The following is a 17,234-nucleotide window of genomic DNA, read 5'->3' as shown; positions in this document are numbered from 1 at the left end:
ATGAATCCTCTAAGGGCCATACTCTTCCAAAAATTTTGAAAACTATATGCTCCTCATCCATTTTTTAAAGTAAACATCTAATACATTTAAGTAGTTGCAAAGGATGTGACTTCTGACATAATACAAATATTGCCATTTAAAAATAAAGCTCTTCTATTGCTCTCTTCAGTGTTTCCCAAGGAATTCGAAATACAACAGCGATTTGACACCAACCACTACGATTATATATTCTATCACCACCTAGTTAAAAATACTTGAACAAGCTTTTAATTAATAAACATTTTCACCATGGTTTCTCCATCCTACTTCTCTAACAAAGTTTTCAAATAATGTTTTGGTACTTGAAAGTCTCTTACTGGTCACCCTACCATACTTCCCTACCTACCTACACATGCACACGCACATACACAACACGCACACAAATGTAAGTTGTGGTCTCAAAGTGATCTAAATTTTTTTCTTTTGCATTTAGTTGTCACTAGCCCAGAATGAGTCAAATCAACAGACAAATGTTACATATTTTGATGCATAATGATGAGACGTAAAAAGTAAATTTTTATTGGAATTGCATTCATTAATAATCTGAGTAGCTCTTTGCTCAATTGTTTCTTGTATCCATGGGTGAGGTATGTATTGCTCCAATGGGAGTGGGTGCAGCATCCATTCTATTCCTACTTATGAGTTTTACAGATACAGGCATTGAGAAGCTGTGTTCACATAAATAAGTAGGTGAGAATGGATTTAATGGCACTGCCACTCAAGTCTACATTATCTCAGGGGTATAAGACAAAGATCACATAGTTATTTATCATTAAAATAACTTTCAGTGATCTGTCAGCTGACAATTCAATTAGGACGTCCTTTAATTCTGTTGAAAGCAGAGTCTTGGGCACCCCATGGCTTGCAAAAGGATTCCTTACCCAGCCGTTAGGATCCAGCCAAACGCCAGTATTTGGAACTGTCCCTCTGTGGCACAGAGGCTCTAACTTGAGTGCGACACATCAGGGTAATTTGCGGTCAGGCAGGAGATGCGCCTTTCTTTTGTAAGGTGGGAGGATGGATATGGTGACAAGACCGAGAGAACCATAGTGAGGAGTCCTTAGACATCTTACTTTGGGGAAAGAGTACTTATGGTAGTCGAGCATCTGAAATGGATTCTTTAACATTACGCTTTTTACACGGATCCTTTGGAGAGCCTTCAAATGGTATACCGACTTGAAACCATTGTTGTAAAGATCTCTGCCAGGTACCACCACTTGTTCACTTGGTAATAGAGCCTTTTCTTTTCTCAGAACACCTAATACTGAAGAACCAATGCTTCTTGGAATACTCCCTGGGAAATGATCCCTTAGAGGTTCATTTAATCTCAGTGGACTCCCCAGTTAGATAATAAACTCCAAAGCTGCGAGCTGGAGGTCATTGCAGATGTAGGAGAACAGATATGATGACGATGAATGGTGATAGTTATTGTTATTTAATTGTGTTTGCTTCACAGAGCAGAAACCCCAACAGACGCTGGTAAATATCAGCAAGGAGGTATACGTGTCCCACACAAATAAATTTCTGGGCTGGTAGCCATGGAGTAAAAGAGTGGCTCAACAATGTCATCAAGTACCCAGTGCTTTCTATCTTGCCACCCCATCATCCTTCAGTAAGGATCCTTGTGCCTCTTACCTCATGACTGTAGGATAGCTGCTCTACCCCTGCCCTCACAGCTGAGTTCTGGGCAGGAAGGTGTGAGGGAGGGAGAGAAGGGTAAGGACCTGCTGCTCAGAAGTTCTACCTATTCATTTGTAAAAGTCAAGGTCTTCTACCAACATCTCATTGGCCATCAGTGGGTTTTGTGGCAACCCCTAACTACAGGGGAGCTGGAATTTCGAGTATGATTTCCTTTTCTACCCTTTCTAGAAGAGGAAGGCAAAGAAGAAAATGTTTGAGAATAGATTTTGAGTGAACCAGCTTACAGGATCTATCACACCTTCCTCCCTGAGCCAGGCGTCTTATATATATTACATCTGTTCTAACAATCCTACGGGAGGTTTAGTATCCCCATTTTTCAGGTAAAGAAATGGAGGCTTACTGAGGCTAAAGTAACCTCCCGAGATACCATAACTAATCTGTGACAAAACTGGGGCTGGAATCAGTTCTAATAGCTTGTGCTTTTCACCTCTACCCACTGTGTAGACGGCAGCTGCTCGGCCCTCCTTCCTGACTTATTCCACCTACCTCACCATGCTAGCTCCTCACAGTGCAGCTGCACCCCCAGGCCCAGGGCAGGGGAGTGGGGCCTGGCTGAGATTCACTCTGTCTGAGTCACACCCCTTCCCCCGCCCCCATTCCCCTGATCTTGCTCAGGATGGGTCAAAAGAGGGAAGAGTGAGAGAAGGAAGCAGCAGTGCTAAGCTGGGAGGCAGGGCAGTGGGTTCCTTTTCTGATTGTGACCCTGGCTTTGTAGGTCACATTGCCTCAGTCTCCTCACCTTACTGTTCAGCGTGTGTACGTGATGGAAGACGGGTGGAGAGGCGGCAGAGCTGGGATCTGGGGGGAAATGCGTGTGGTCATTCCTGTGGCAAGTTCCCAGTGCTCTGGAGGCCAGTCTCTCGACAGGCCCCATATGCAGGACTTGGCTTAGAATCTGCCCGTTTCTCAGCCTCGGTGCTGGACACCCTGCCTAGCCCTTCCCTCCACCCCTGACCCACCACAGACTCAGACATACTTTGTTCTCAGGGACTCTGGGCTGCCAGGACCTACTCAGTCAGGGCCAATGAAGCACGGGAGTTCTAGAAACTTCACCCCATGGGACGGACTGGTAAAACATTTCCAGAATTCCACTGCTTCTCACCAGTGTTATCGTCCCAGTCCAAGCCAGCAGCATCTCCCACTTGGATGACTGTAACAACCTTCTGTCTGATTTCCCTGAAGCCCCCTGCCCCTATGTCTATTCTCCACACGCAGCCCCAGAATAGTCACATCAAAGATTCACACTCTTCTGCTCTAATCCTACAGTGGCTTCCTTTTCCCCTTAGAGTCAGAGTCAGAGCTTTGACAAATGGCCTCAAAAGCTCTGCAGTATCTGCACACTATTCCTCTTCTCATTCTGCCCCTCCTTAACTCTCTAATCTCGCTTCCTACTACTTCTCCTCCTCACAGTCTCCCTGCCTCAGGGCCTTGACACACCATTCCCTCTGCTGAGATCACTCTTCTCCCAATATTCAAACAACATCATCTCCTTCAGGGCTTTGTTCAGTGAGGCCTACCATGACTAACTATCCTGTTTAAAAATGCTACCCTCTCCCCCTCCACCCCATATTGCTAATCCTCCTTATTCCACTTTTTTTTTTTTTTAATTAAATTCCAGTTAGGTAACATACAGTGTCATATTAGTCTTGGGTGTACAATATAGTGATTCAACACTTTCATACATCACCCGGTGCTCATCCCAACAGGTGCCCTCCTTAATCCCCATCACCTACTTCACCCATCCCCCTGCCCCCCTCCCCTCTGGTGACCGTCAGTGTGTTCTCTAGAGACTGTTTCTTAGTTTTCCTCTCTCTTTTTTTCCCCTGTGATCATTTTTATTTCTTAAATTCCACTTGAGTGAATCATATGGTATTTGTCTTTCTCTGACTGACTTATTTTGCTTAGCATAATACTCTGTAGCTCTGTCCATGTCATTGGAAATGGCAAGATTCCATTCTTTTTGATGGCTGAATAATATTCCATTATATATAATGGAATATTATATATATATGTGTGTGTGTATATATATATATATATACACACACACACACATACCACATCTTCTTTATCCATTCCTCAGTTGATGGACATTTGGGTTCTTTCCATAATTTGGCTATTGTTGATAACGCTGCTATAAACATCGGGGTGCATACATCCCTTCGAATTAGTTTTTTTGTATCCTTTGGGCAAATACCTAGTAGTGCAATTGCTGGATCGTAGGGTAGTTCTATTTTTAACTTTTTGAGCAACCTCCCAAAGCAATCTATACATTTAATGTAATCCCTATCAAAATACCAAGAGCATTTTTCACAGAGCTAGAACAAGTAATCTTAAAATTTGTATGGAACCACAAAAGACCCCGAATAGCCAAAGTAATCTTGAAAAAGAAAAGCAAAGCTGGAGGCATCACAATTCCGGACTTCAAGTTATATTACAAAACTGTAGTGATCAAGACAGTGTGGTCTGGCACAAAAATAGATCGATAGAACAGAAAAGAAAACCCAGAAATGAACCCTCCTCACCCCACTTTACTTTCCCCATGGCATTTACTGCCTTCTTATATAGTATATAATTTATTTATTTATTATATCTATAGATGGTTTCCTCCCATGTGGCAGAGAATATAATGCTCCCCAAATATTCTATTTGCTTCCCCAGGCTCCCTAGCCTCTTTGTCATTAGGTAAGGCTGAGAGAAATTGTGGTAGGTCATTTCCAAGCTGCAATGCTGACAAGCCCTTGGCAAAGTCTCTGGTCTTTCCTCTCTTCTTCTGCCATAGCAACCATGCAATCTCAGACTGGGGTGGTGAAGCCTTCTGGGCCCCTGAGTCACTACATGGAGGACCGTTGCCCTGGAAAATCACAGTGGACTTGTGTGAAAGAGACATAAATGCAACACGAGTTAGACACCTCTTGTGCACCGTCTCACAGCCTCTCAGCCCCACCTCCAAGTCTAGAAGCAGCTCTTGGAGAGCATCCTACCAGCCCAGCTGCTTCGTAGACAAAGCTGGCAGAGCTGTTCTCTAGAGTCAACGACCAAAGGGTCTTTGTGTGGGGGAAAGCTCACAATATACAGATCACAGGACAGACAGCACAGGGAGTAGAATCAGAACGCCCACTCCACTTGTCAGCCGTGTGGCCCTCAGTACATCGCCTGGTTTCTGCATTCACAGAGTGGGAAGACCCTATCTAATTGCTACAGGGTATATGAAGTGCCCATAATAGTCAATGGTGGTGGTGGTGGTGATGATGATCATGGCTAACATTTATTGAGCACTTACTGTGAGGAAGTGAAAATGGAGGAAGGCACCTTGTGAGCAGGTCTTGGTTCTGCTGCTAACTTAGCAATGTTCCCTGAGTAAGCCATTTCCCTTGTTTTGACCTCCATCTCACCCTGAAAACAATGGAGTTGAACTACTTCAGGGCTTTTGGACTGGGCTATCACTAATATCCTTTGTAGCTAAAAAATTTCAAGTTTACGCAGCCAGCACGTGGAGCTATTGCTTGTCCCCAACTGGGCTGAGCACCTGCATCTTTCATTGTGACATGCTTGCTGGGGCACTCCAAGCATCGAAGGTGACCTCACCAGCCCTTACAGCAGCCTATTTCCCCCGGGTCCCCGGAGAACGGGCTGATTGCGTCGCGAGCCAGGAAGTTAGAGATGCTGCATCTCTTGCATTTTTTTTTTTTGTCCAGCACACAATAACAATGAGGATAATTCTGTCCAAAAAAGCAATCAAGTTTTTTGGCATGAACTGTGCTCTTCAACCCTGTGGAATTTACTGTCACATCACTGCCAAGTTGGACAGATTCTTATCAGAGCCAGGTTACATCCAGGTCAAGCCTAAGGCCCGTTGTCTCCCTCACGATGCCCGATCTTGTTCCTCATCCACTGTGACCTCCATGCATCTTCTGGAGGGTCTGAGGGGGGACTGGTCCTGTGCTTCCTCACCACCGTGCCAATGAATGGTGCTTTTGCTGTCACGGAAGGGTCTCCTTTTCTTTCTCAGCTTGTTTTCTCCCATCCTTCTGTACTTTGGTAGTATTCTCCAGTTTGAAGTGACAACCTGCAGGGGTAAATATCTGCTGGATATTTTCTCCTTGTGGTTATTGCTGAAATTTGCCCCCCTCCCCCCATTTTGGATTAATTTCTTTTCACAGCTGATCATATTAATGGGATTTTCAGCAACCCACTGCTTACTACATAATTGAGATAGTCAGAATAAAAAGTCCCAAAGTGGATGTGAATTGAAAGACACATTTGGCCATAGTGAGAGTTGTCAAAATGCCTCCATATCAAGGAAGCTACAAAGCCAGGCAGAATGATTGTCTTTTTTTGCCCCCAAAACTGGGGGTTCCTGGAAGGGAGTTCCCAGGTAGGTTTTCTTCAGAGGGAGAGCAGAAGGCAGGGAATCTAGGAGGACCCTTGACCTCATTCATTCCTTGACACCTCATACCTTTGTCAGCTAGTTGGCTATTAATTACCTAGCTATTGTGTGTGGCGGGGCGGAGGGTGGATGGGGTGGAGAAAGGGGATGTCTGCCCACTTTGACCTCCCCTCATGCTTCCCATGTATGAATGAGCATGCATCAGTTATATTTAAAAGCATTTTATTTATTTATTCCACAAGTAATACGAAGTGTATACTTTGTCTATGCCAGGCTCTGTGCTAGATGCTGGAGATATGATACAGAGCAAACATAATCCTTACTCTATAGGGTAGTCAGGTTCTAGTACATCGGATATGCCAACTGGACATGGAAAATCTCAAATGAGTTCTGTAGGATCTGGCCTGCTTGGATTTATAGCATTATTGCTGTTATAATTAAATAATTACTTGAGGAATGATTTGTTAGTCTCTCCTTTTCGAGTAAATGTCCAATAAAGTCAAGGACCCTGTTACCACTATAACCCCTAGCATAATTCTTAGCCCATCAGTAAATGCTCCAGAAACGTGTGTGGAAGAAGGAAAGAAGAGATGGAGGGAAAGATGGAGGGAGGGAAGGAGAAGGTAGGATGAAATAGAAAGAAGAAGAAAGAGAATGGGGGAGAGGAGGCAGAGAAGAGGAGAGGAGAAAGGTAGGTTAGTCTCTTGGAAGATGGGCGAAGCAACACTGTGAAGAAATGCAGAGGGAAGGCAGGGCATGTAGAGGGAAGCTGGTATTGGGAAAGAAAGGAAGTGGTTGGAAGTGAGGAGAGGTCAAGGCGGCTGGAGCTAAGCTGTACAGGAAGGGGGATGTTTCATTTGGGAAAATTCTGTGGCAGATTGTCTGGAGCTGCTCTGCTGGAGACTGGGGCCTGGCCACAAATATGCTACTGGGCTGAGAGACATCCTGACTGCAGAGAGCCATACCTCTGGCCTGAACTGGGCATGACGGTGACGCTCAGACCTGGGATTGAGGATCTGGACTCTGGACCCAAGCAGACCTGATTTGCTTCCAGCCCGTGCTGCCAAGAGTCTAGAGTTAGGTTTCCTTAAAGAACAATTTGAATGAGGGGGTTATGTTAAGGAGGACCTGGGTGACACCTTCTATTTGGAGGCAGTGTTGATCCCCTTCATAAAGATGCATTTAATCTTGGCTAATTGGTCCTCACAAACCATAGTTCTAGTTTACGGTTTCTCATCCTTATTGATAAGAGCTCTGTAATTATATCTTTCTCACTGGTTTTAGCTTCTATGCTTTCTATTGCAAGTTGAATTTTGGTCTTACTGATGTTCCCAAACATTGTGATAGATGGTCTGAAAATCACAAGTGCACATATAGGGAGAACTCTGGAAAAAATAGACAGCATTTACAGAGTAGATAATGTGCGCCAGGTCTTGTGCCAACTGCCCTCATTGCAATATTTCAACACCCCTACAAAACAGGTACTATCATTGTCTCCAGTTGAAAGGGAAGGAAACAAGCTCAGCTAGTTTAAGTCACCTGTCTGTGGTCTCTCAACTGCTGGTGGTGGAAAGAGGATCCCCATGCAGAGCTGACTTTAGGTCAGGCCCAGACACCCCAGACTGAGGCCGGCATTCTCCAATGGCAGTGAGCTAAATGGTAGGTGAAACAAGGACAGATGATTTTTACCTTAACAGTTAAATCTGTCTTTAAGGTGTCTTTCTTTAGTTTTGACAAGTGATCCTCATTTTTCATTTGCTGTGCTGATATAAAATTTCATTTAATTAAGTTAAAAAGCAAAATTTCAGAAGAAAATTTTTTTTTTTAAGATTTTTTATTTATTTTTTGACACAGAGAGAGAGACAGCGAGAGGGAACACAAGCAAGGGGGTGGGAGAGGGAGAAGCAGGCTTCCTGCAGAGAAGAGAGCCCGCCCGATGCGGGGCTCGATCCCAGTACTCTGGGATCATGACCTGAGCCAAAGGCAGACGCGTAATGACTGAGCCACCCAGGTGCCCCTAGAAGAAAATGTTAAGTAAGTAATAGTGCAGAGGATATATGGATAAGGAAAGAAGAGTAAAGATGGACACAGGTAATAATCTGTGGAATCCTGAGGCCACCCTCAAGGCTTGGTTTTGATCTTTGGCATTGGACTCTGTGACTCTCTTAGTGGGCTGACCCTCATGGAGCATACGGCTTGGGCTTGTTGCATCCCACTGGGACTTCCTAATCCTAATCTGCTTTATCTTGGTAGGTCTGTCTGATTTCTAGGTGCTAGCCACAGTCCCTCTCAACAGAGTAAACACAGGAATTAGGTAAAAGGTGGTTTGGCAAAGGTCAAGAGAGGAAATGTCTTCAGCTGCAGTTGGTTCAGGATATATAAGGGTTGGTTGGGAAGGGATACGGAGAGGAGGATCCCCACTGCCCTCAGCACAAGACCTGGAACAATCCAGAGAGGGATTGGGTCAGTGTGCAAATTCTGAGAAAGTTCTCAGGAAAGAAAGGGTTGTTGGTTTACCAGAAGCCTGCAGCCTCGGAGATTTTTTTTTTTTTTTTTCCTTCTGTGTCACAGTGAAGGTAACCTACTTCAGACTGTGTGGACCTAAGACTCTGATCTTTATGCTCTTTACCTGGGCAGGTGGCCGCATATTTCTAGGCCCTCATTAAATATGTTGTGAATTCATTCTCTTTGCCACTTCATGTGGAAACCCTTTTATAAGGAAGAGGACAGTCTACTTAGAGGGCCACATTTAGGGTTGATTGGGCACCCAGCTCTGTCCCTCCAATACTAAAAACTAAATCAGCAGCAATCTACTCCTCAATGATTGCTGGAAGTTTCTTTTGCATGATCTAGGTCACCCAGGGCCATTCCCTGGGTCAATGGATAATCAGATCCAAGACCCACAAGGCTCTAACCAGTTCTTGGAAGGGGAATTATAAACCTATCTCCTGATGTGTCCCTGCCCCCACCTCACCACCCCCAACCCCCAAATAGCTGACGCAAAAACACTGCTTTTGTGCAGTCCCCTCAAAAGCAAGGATCTTCTTGTGTTAGCTATTGTTAAGCCATAATACTTAATAGGCCAACAATGCTAAGTTATTTGGCTTGCTGATTTGAAAGTTGTATGTCCTGTGTGTTTGTTTTCAAGGTAAGAAAAACTAAAGGTTTGAACAAACATTTTTGAACAGATAATTCCTGTCACTGCCATATGAATAGTATTATGCTTAAGAACACAAGCTCTACATTCATGTTAATTTGAGTTGGATTTTCTGCCCTACCAACTTGGGAAAGTTACTTAACCTCTGAGCCTCTGTTTCTTCCTCTGTGCATGGGAATGCTGAGTCCCATATGCTGCATGGAGCAGAGATTCCTTCAGCCACACTCCATAATGAGCCTCTGGTAAGGCCTGGTGAGGGAGGCAAGCATCTCATGCAAAGCTTAGAGTAGGAACCACTCTGTAGCTGGGCTTTCAGAGACTGGCCTTGGATCCCAGGGTGTGAGTATGTGGAGCCTTTCTCTGGTGCCCATTATTCACCTGACTCAGCTGTTATTCAAGAGCTGACTTGAGCTTCTTGAGTCTACTTCTCTTCCCTGTGAACCAGTTTCTCCATCTTCCTCCTGGGTATGTTTTCTCTACCTCACAGCTTCTGCTTACTTATACCTTTACTTACTCATGCCCTCAACTCCCTCGGGCCCATCATGGCTTCTCATCTTCCAAATCCATTTTCTGCACTTGAGTGATTTCCTTTATATACCCCCAGCTTGAAATTTCTAAAAGCAAGAATTTATTTGGACAAGGCTTTTTGTGTTGTGATACCCTAAAAACTGCTGGCTGGCCAATGGATTGGTTGCTATTGGGTCCAAGTACCACCTCTGACCCAATCAAGTTGTGTGCACATGCATGTGTGTGTCTGTGTGTGCATGTGTTTGAAGATGGTTACCTTGAACAAATTGCAGCCACTGGGGCCAGCCCTCCTTCAGCTGAGGTGGTAGGCAAGGAAGTTTCCCTTAGAAGGGGTGGCAGATAGAGTGATTGATATATGTGGTAAAAAAAAATCATGTAAGTTTGTAAAGATTGAGATAAAACTTGAAGAGGATCTGGCACAGAGCTAGGACCCATAATAAATGCTCAAAAAATGATAGCTATCATTCTTTGTAATGTGAGTGTTGTTGTTATCATTATTATAATCTATCACCAGGGCAGGCTTGGTTCCAAATGTACAAGGTAATCTGTAGGCTTCTAATGGACAAGGCACTGGCCAATTCTTTTTCTTAAACATGTTTAGTTTGACTTCACTAAAGGGAGGGAGCAAGAAGGGAAGCAGGACCTCTATGTGCACAGCATCAAGGAATAAAAAAACATTCCCAGAGCAAACATGACCAGTTCCTCTTCAATTTATTTTTTAAAACCACAAATGTGATCCTTTTAGGCTCCCTAAAGTCTTTTAATGGCTTCCCATTTTTCTTAAATGAAGACAAAAACTCTTCATAAGGCCTTGCGCGGACTGCACCCCCTCTCCATCTACCAGGGACACGCATGCGCTCTTCCCAGTTTGGCCAGCACTATGAACACGCGGCTGTGGGCGCTGCAGGCACACTGGCCTACCTCCAGGGCCCAGGACGCCTTGTTCACACTGCACAAAGGGCCTTGCAACATGCCATTCTGCCTACAACACTTTTCTCCTCCCTTCCCAGCCCTTTTCCCAGTGGATGTCTGTTCCCTTTTTGGCTCTCTGCTCAAATATCAGGAAAGCTTTCTCTAGGACAGGATCTTCTGTGATATGCATTCCAGAATCAAATATTTTTGCTTTGGCCCATTGTCTCACTGATGGGATCATGTGGCTCATGTCTGCTTCTCTCACTAGACTCTAAACTCATAAAGGCAGAGAATGTCTGTTTTTGCTCACCTTTGTGTACCCCAAAGCCTGTGGTGCCTAGAACATGAAGGCACTCAATAAATATCTATTGAATAAATTAGTCAACGATAAGTTTTGTTACCAAAGGCAACTAAATGATTGCCTATCCCAGAAGCTATGACAAAACTGGAAGGTAGAAATAATGCAATATTAAGCTTTTTTTTTTGTCTTAGTTAAAAGCACACATACAGAGCTCACCAAATTTGGCTCTGTTCTATGCCCAAAGGAAATGGCAACATATTTTTAAAAACTGTTATTATACAGGCCACATTCATTGGCCAGAATGCAATAAATTTAGAAATTAACAAATAGGGAGCTAAAATAAGTCTATGCTCCTGAAATATAAAAACACTTCTAAAGATCTCTTGGTTTATAGAGGAAATAAACTGCTTGGAACTGGACCACAATGAAAACAGCACACATCAAAGCCAATGGGATATGGCCAAAGCAATTTTCAGAAGAAAACTCTAGCCTTACATTTATTTATTAGAACATAAAAAAGATTGAGAAGAAAAACAAAAGGAAGCCAAAATAAGTGGTAAGAAATTAATCAGTTGATAGAGGAACAGAAATTAATGAAATAGAGGAAAAAATCAGCAAACTTGATCAATAAAACCACAGGTTTGTTTAAGGCAAAAAATTATTTTGCTAGAACAGTTAATAAAAAAGAGAAAATAGTAGGCAATATTAGGCGTGAAAAGGACAGATGTACACATATAAAGGGTAATTTTTAAAGGGAATGTTAGGAACAACTTTATGCCAATGAATTTGAGACCCAGATGAGATAGATGATTTTTTAGGAAAATATAAATAACCAACATTTGTTCAAGAAGTAGAAACCTTAAATGAATAACCATTAAAGAAATTAAACTATCAGTTAAAACTATACCTCCTTCCTGCCCCTGCAAAAGGCATCAGTCTCAAAAGGCTTATGCACAAATTCTTCTAAACTGTGGAAGAACAAATCATTTGTTTATGACCTTTGGGGTATAGAAGGCCTTCTTAAATCATAAAAATAAGCACCTGTAAAGAAAAGATGAATGAATTTGACTCAGCAAAACTAAAAACTTCTCTATAACAGAAGACACAATTAACAAAATTAAAAGTCAATATTTGAAGATACATATATATGCATATACATACACAAATACATTCATATATATATATACATGTGTGTATATATATAACAAATGAATAGTACCCTGGTGCTATGGACTGAACCATGTGCCTCTCCTCCCCCCATTCATATATTGAAGCCCTAACCTACAATGTGATAATATTTGGAGATAGGGCTTTTAGGAGGTAATTCCAGTTAAATGATCATAATCTGATAGGATTGGTGGTCTTATAAGAAGAGGGAGGTCTTTCATGTTCCATACGCATGCATCAAAGAAAGGCCACATGAAGACACAGCAAGAAGACTTTGTAACCCAAGGGAGAGCTCTCACCAGATGCTCACCTGGCAGACACCTTGATCTTGGACCTTCCAGCCTCCAGAACTGGTAATGTAGACACTTGGATATGTAAATCCATAAGAAAAAAAAAAAAAAACAATAAAAAAGAGAAGTCAAGATATGAACAGGAAATTCACAGAATAGATATGGTCAATAAATATAAGAAAAAATGCTTAGCAATACTCAAATCCCTTTTTAAGAACCATCATATTGGCCCAACTTTATAAAGTTGATAATCTCCAGAATTAACATGGGTATGGGGAAATAAAGTATAAATTGGTAATAGTGACTTTGGAGGTAAATGGGACCATCTTAAAATATAATAATTCCAATCTTCTGTATCTGTTCCTGGAAATTACCAGCCACACACAATATGTTTAACAAAGCATTATTTGAGAGAGCAAGACTTCTAAAGGCTAAGGTGATAGAGCTGGCAGTGTGGTCAACCAGAGGGAGGCTGAACCCAGAAGGGGCTGAGAATTGGGCAGTGGAGAATGCCAGAGAGGTTGTTGGATTGGAGAGAGGTTGTTCCAGAGAGAAGGCTGCAAAGCAGACTGCCTGAGTCACCAAGTGGCCATAGCACCCACAGGGACGCAGCTAAAATGGAATCGGGCCGGTGGCAGTTAGGAGTGCTGCAGAAACCCAGAGAGGTCAACCCAGTTATCAGACTCAGCTTCAGCTGCCAATGCCTGCAGGGCAAGCAGCCAGTAGGTGGAGAAGGGGCATCACCATGGAGACCAGAGGATCTGGATAGGACATGGCCCCAAGGACTCTGGCTCTTCCATTTGTCCAGGAAGCACCAATAGCCATGTCATCCCACTTACACCCAGAGACCATCTTAAAAAAAGGGAAAGACTAAGATACAGAGCATTTTATCCAAGAGATCTACTCTAGAAGGAACTCCTTGGATGAACAGATTAGACTACTCTTTAAATCAGATTGACTCAAGCAAATCTTCCCTCCTACTCACCAATGGATATGATTTGGTGAGAAAAACCAGATCAGCATGGAAATGACATTTTTCTTTGAATATCTGAGTTATGAGGTGAGTATATTTTGTGCTACCCTCTGCTTTTTATTTTTCTTTCATGAAAGTACATAATGCAATCTCATAGATCAAAGAAGGCATTAAAATGTTTCAATAAGCAAAATGCTGATTTCATAAAAACAAATTACAGAAAGCTCTTGCATTTTGAAAGTAAACTCCAAAGACTATGTGATGACCTCTCATTCCAAGAGCTGCACCTCAGGAGGGAAGTAAGGAGCAAGGGTGTGGGGACTGGAAAGCCCTGAGGATTCCCAAGAGGCCAGTCTTGGCTGGTGGCAGTGAGAATAGCGATTGTTGTGTTGATCCCAGTACTCTTTGTGGTGATGATTAGCGTGATATTGATCTTACTAAAGAAAGAGAAGAGAAGTGAATTTCAGAAGGTGCCTGAACAACTTCCACCCTCCTTGGAGTAAAACCACAATAATAACGATTGGAATCATGATACATGCAGATCTTACCCGCATTATCACATTGACTCTTCACTATAATCCTATAAATAACTACTATTATTATCTCCCATCTTACAGATGGGGAAGCAGAGGCTTAGAGATGGGTTGTCTGCAAATATGGCCACCAGTGCCCCCATCCCAGGATGCACATGGCCGTCCTCCCACCAAGTGTCGCTCTCTACAGTATTTCCCCTCCCCTCGAGTCTCAGCTGAGCCACAGCTGCTTTCAACAGTAGAATACATTGGAAGTGATACTGGGCCCATTCTGGTCTATGTCATAAGACGACGGGCAGTTTTCATTTTTGTTCTCTTGAAAGCCAATTGCCACGGAAAGAAGCCTCATTAACCTGTTGAGAGAGAGACCTCACAGAAAAGGAGGCCCAGTTTTTATGAGAGACTCATTAAAAAGAGAAAAGGCCAGCCAGTCTCCAGTGATTCTAGCCCTCCCTGCCGAGGGGCCAGACATGTGAGTGAGGCCTTCTTGGTTATCTGAACCCTAGCCAAGCTCACTAATGAATGCAGCCATGTGAATGACCCCAGTGGACACCATGTGGGGTCCAAGAATTGACTCAGCAGACTCACAGAATTGTAATGAATAATGAAATGGTTATTGTTTCAAGCCACTAAGTTTCAGAGTGTGTTGTTATACAGCAAGAAATATCTAAAACAAGAGGTTAGAACCTCGCCCAAGGTCATATGCCTTGCAGGTGGCAGAGCCAGGACTTGAGGCCAGGTCTTTCTGACTCCATTGCCCAAGCTCTTAACAGCTGAGTGACACTGAAGAGGAAGCTGCGTGACCAAAGTTTATACATCATTAAAGATATGGAGATTATTGGCAGAGATTGACTCCATCACCATTTATTAGAGCCAAGGTAAGAATGAGCAGGAGAAAAAGGACACACCAACTGTGGAAATGAGCTTCTAGAAGTTAGAAAAAAGGAACCTAAATTCATCAAGTATTTATTGAGCATCTGCAATGCTTGAGGCAATTTTCTAGCTGCTCTGAGGGATTCAGAAGGGCATGCACTTGATCCCAAGGAGGTATAGACTTAATTAGGGAGAAGAAAAGTGAATAACACTATTAAATGTAAAATGGTGCAGCCACTAATGAAAACAGTTGGGTGATGCGTTGGAAAATTAAAAATAGAATTAGCATATGATCCAGCGATCTCTACTTCAAGCAGAAGAATTGCTCAGACAGGTATCTGCACACCCATGTTCATAGCAGCTTATCCACAGTAACCAAAAGGTGGAGGTAACCCAAGCGTCCACCAAAAGATGAACAGATAAACCAAATGTGCTATGGACATACAGTGTAATATTATTCAGCCTTAAAAAAGAAGGTAATTCAGACACACGCCACATTAGATGGACCTTGAGGACATTAGGCAAAGTGCATTAAGCCAGTCGCAAAAGGAGAAGTACTAGAAGATTCTGCTTACATGAGATCCATAGAGTTGTCACAGTCATAAAGACAGAGAGCGGAATGAGGGAATGGGGATTTATTTTGTAATGAGTACAAAGTTACAGTTTGGGGAGATGAAAAAAGTTCTGGAGATGGATGATGGTGACTATTGCAAAACAGTGTACTTCATGCCACGAAACTGGGCACTTAAAAAAGGTTAATATGGTAAATGTTATGTATATTTTACCACATTGAAAAAGATGTGTTTATTATAAAAGAATTTAACATTATACAAGGCAGGGAGGGGTGAGGGGACTAAATGCTGGCCGAGTGGGAGGGAAGGGGGAGTGGGGGCTCATGGTGGGCCAGGCACCAAACTAGGTCCCTCCCTTCTTTGTGTTGTCCAGTCTTCCCAATAGCTTGCGGAGGTGAAGGTATTATACCTCATGCGATCAGAAAGTAAATTGATTGACTTAATTGCCTGTACAGTGTATCATAAACACAATTTGCCACAATATTATAAATTGGTTCAAAAGTTTTGAGTTAGTGTGACAGAACCAGAATGAGTATTATTTGAGGAAAGGTGAAGATGTTGAAGGGGGTGGAGATGAGTTTTGTTTCTTTTTAATATTTAAAAACTAATTCCACAGAGGAAAGTGCACCAATTTTTTAAAAGTTTATTGTTTTTTTAATTATAAAAATAGTAAACAATTATGCAGAACATTTAAAAAGTTAGTGAAAGAAGTGGGTGCCTGGGTGGCTCAGTCGATTAAGCATCTGGCTCTTGATTTCGGCTCAGGTCGTGATCTCAGAATCGTGAGATCGAGCCCTGTCTGGGCCTCCGCACTCAGTGCGGAGTTTGCTTGAGATTCTCTCTCTCTCTCTCTCAAATAAATAATATTTTTTGAAAATAGTGAAAGAAGAAAATAGAAGCTATGCAAGATTTTGCCCCCAGAGATACATTGTTAATTTCAGTATCCATCCTCTCAGTCTCTTTTTCTCTGGATATATGGCTATTCCCTCATATTGAAAACATAAACCATGTGTATTTTTATATCCTGAGTTTTAAATCTTAATATATAAGGGAAACATTTTCCCACATCACTAAGTATTCTTTAAAACTTGCTTTGTAATGATTTGTAATGATTTGCCATCCTACAGACAGGCACACATTTTATCAAACCTCTCTTATTCAACAGAGGGTTTGCATTTTTCCTCTTTTAAGTAACACTGTCATGACCACCCATATATTATAAATCTTTGACCATATATCTGATTATTTCCTTAGAATAGGTTCCTAGAATTCCACCAAATATTGTAAAGCCACTGCCAGAGACAAAAAAAAAAACAACAAAAAAGTCCGCAGAGAGCTCTAGTTTTGAGCCAGGACGGCAAGCATGCTATTTTATACAAGGATGCATGTTTGGATTATCCTCTTAAAAATTATCTGTGCCTCCTTCGCCTCTGAGAGTTCGGATAAGTGTGTACATAACTTACTTATAGTCAGCTAAGTAAGTGATGGATGTACAGTTCAACCCAGTAAATCAGTCTGTATTGTTTTATCTTGGCAGCTCACATTGCTTGGCACATAATAGGTATTCACTAAAAATGCGTTGAATGAATGTCTATTGAATGAGATCTTTCATAAAGACAGACACTCTCAGCGTGAACATGGGAACCTAAAACTGAAAATGTGAACTGATAGTGCTTCGACTCCTGGGTGTGACTCACAGGCCCAGATGGCTGCGTGCAGGATTTGCGGAGAAGGGCCGCCGTGTCCGGATCGCTGGCTGGGCGGGGAGGGGCGTGGGCTGGGCGGGGAGGGGCGTGGGCTG

Source organism: Mirounga leonina, unplaced genomic scaffold (genome assembly GCF_011800145.1).
Source record: "Mirounga leonina isolate KUSES-001 unplaced genomic scaffold, KU_Mleo_1.0 Mir_173, whole genome shotgun sequence".
In the NCBI taxonomy this organism is placed as follows: Eukaryota; Metazoa; Chordata; class Mammalia; order Carnivora; family Phocidae; genus Mirounga; species Mirounga leonina.
Note: the sequence above shows the minus strand (reverse complement) of the source record.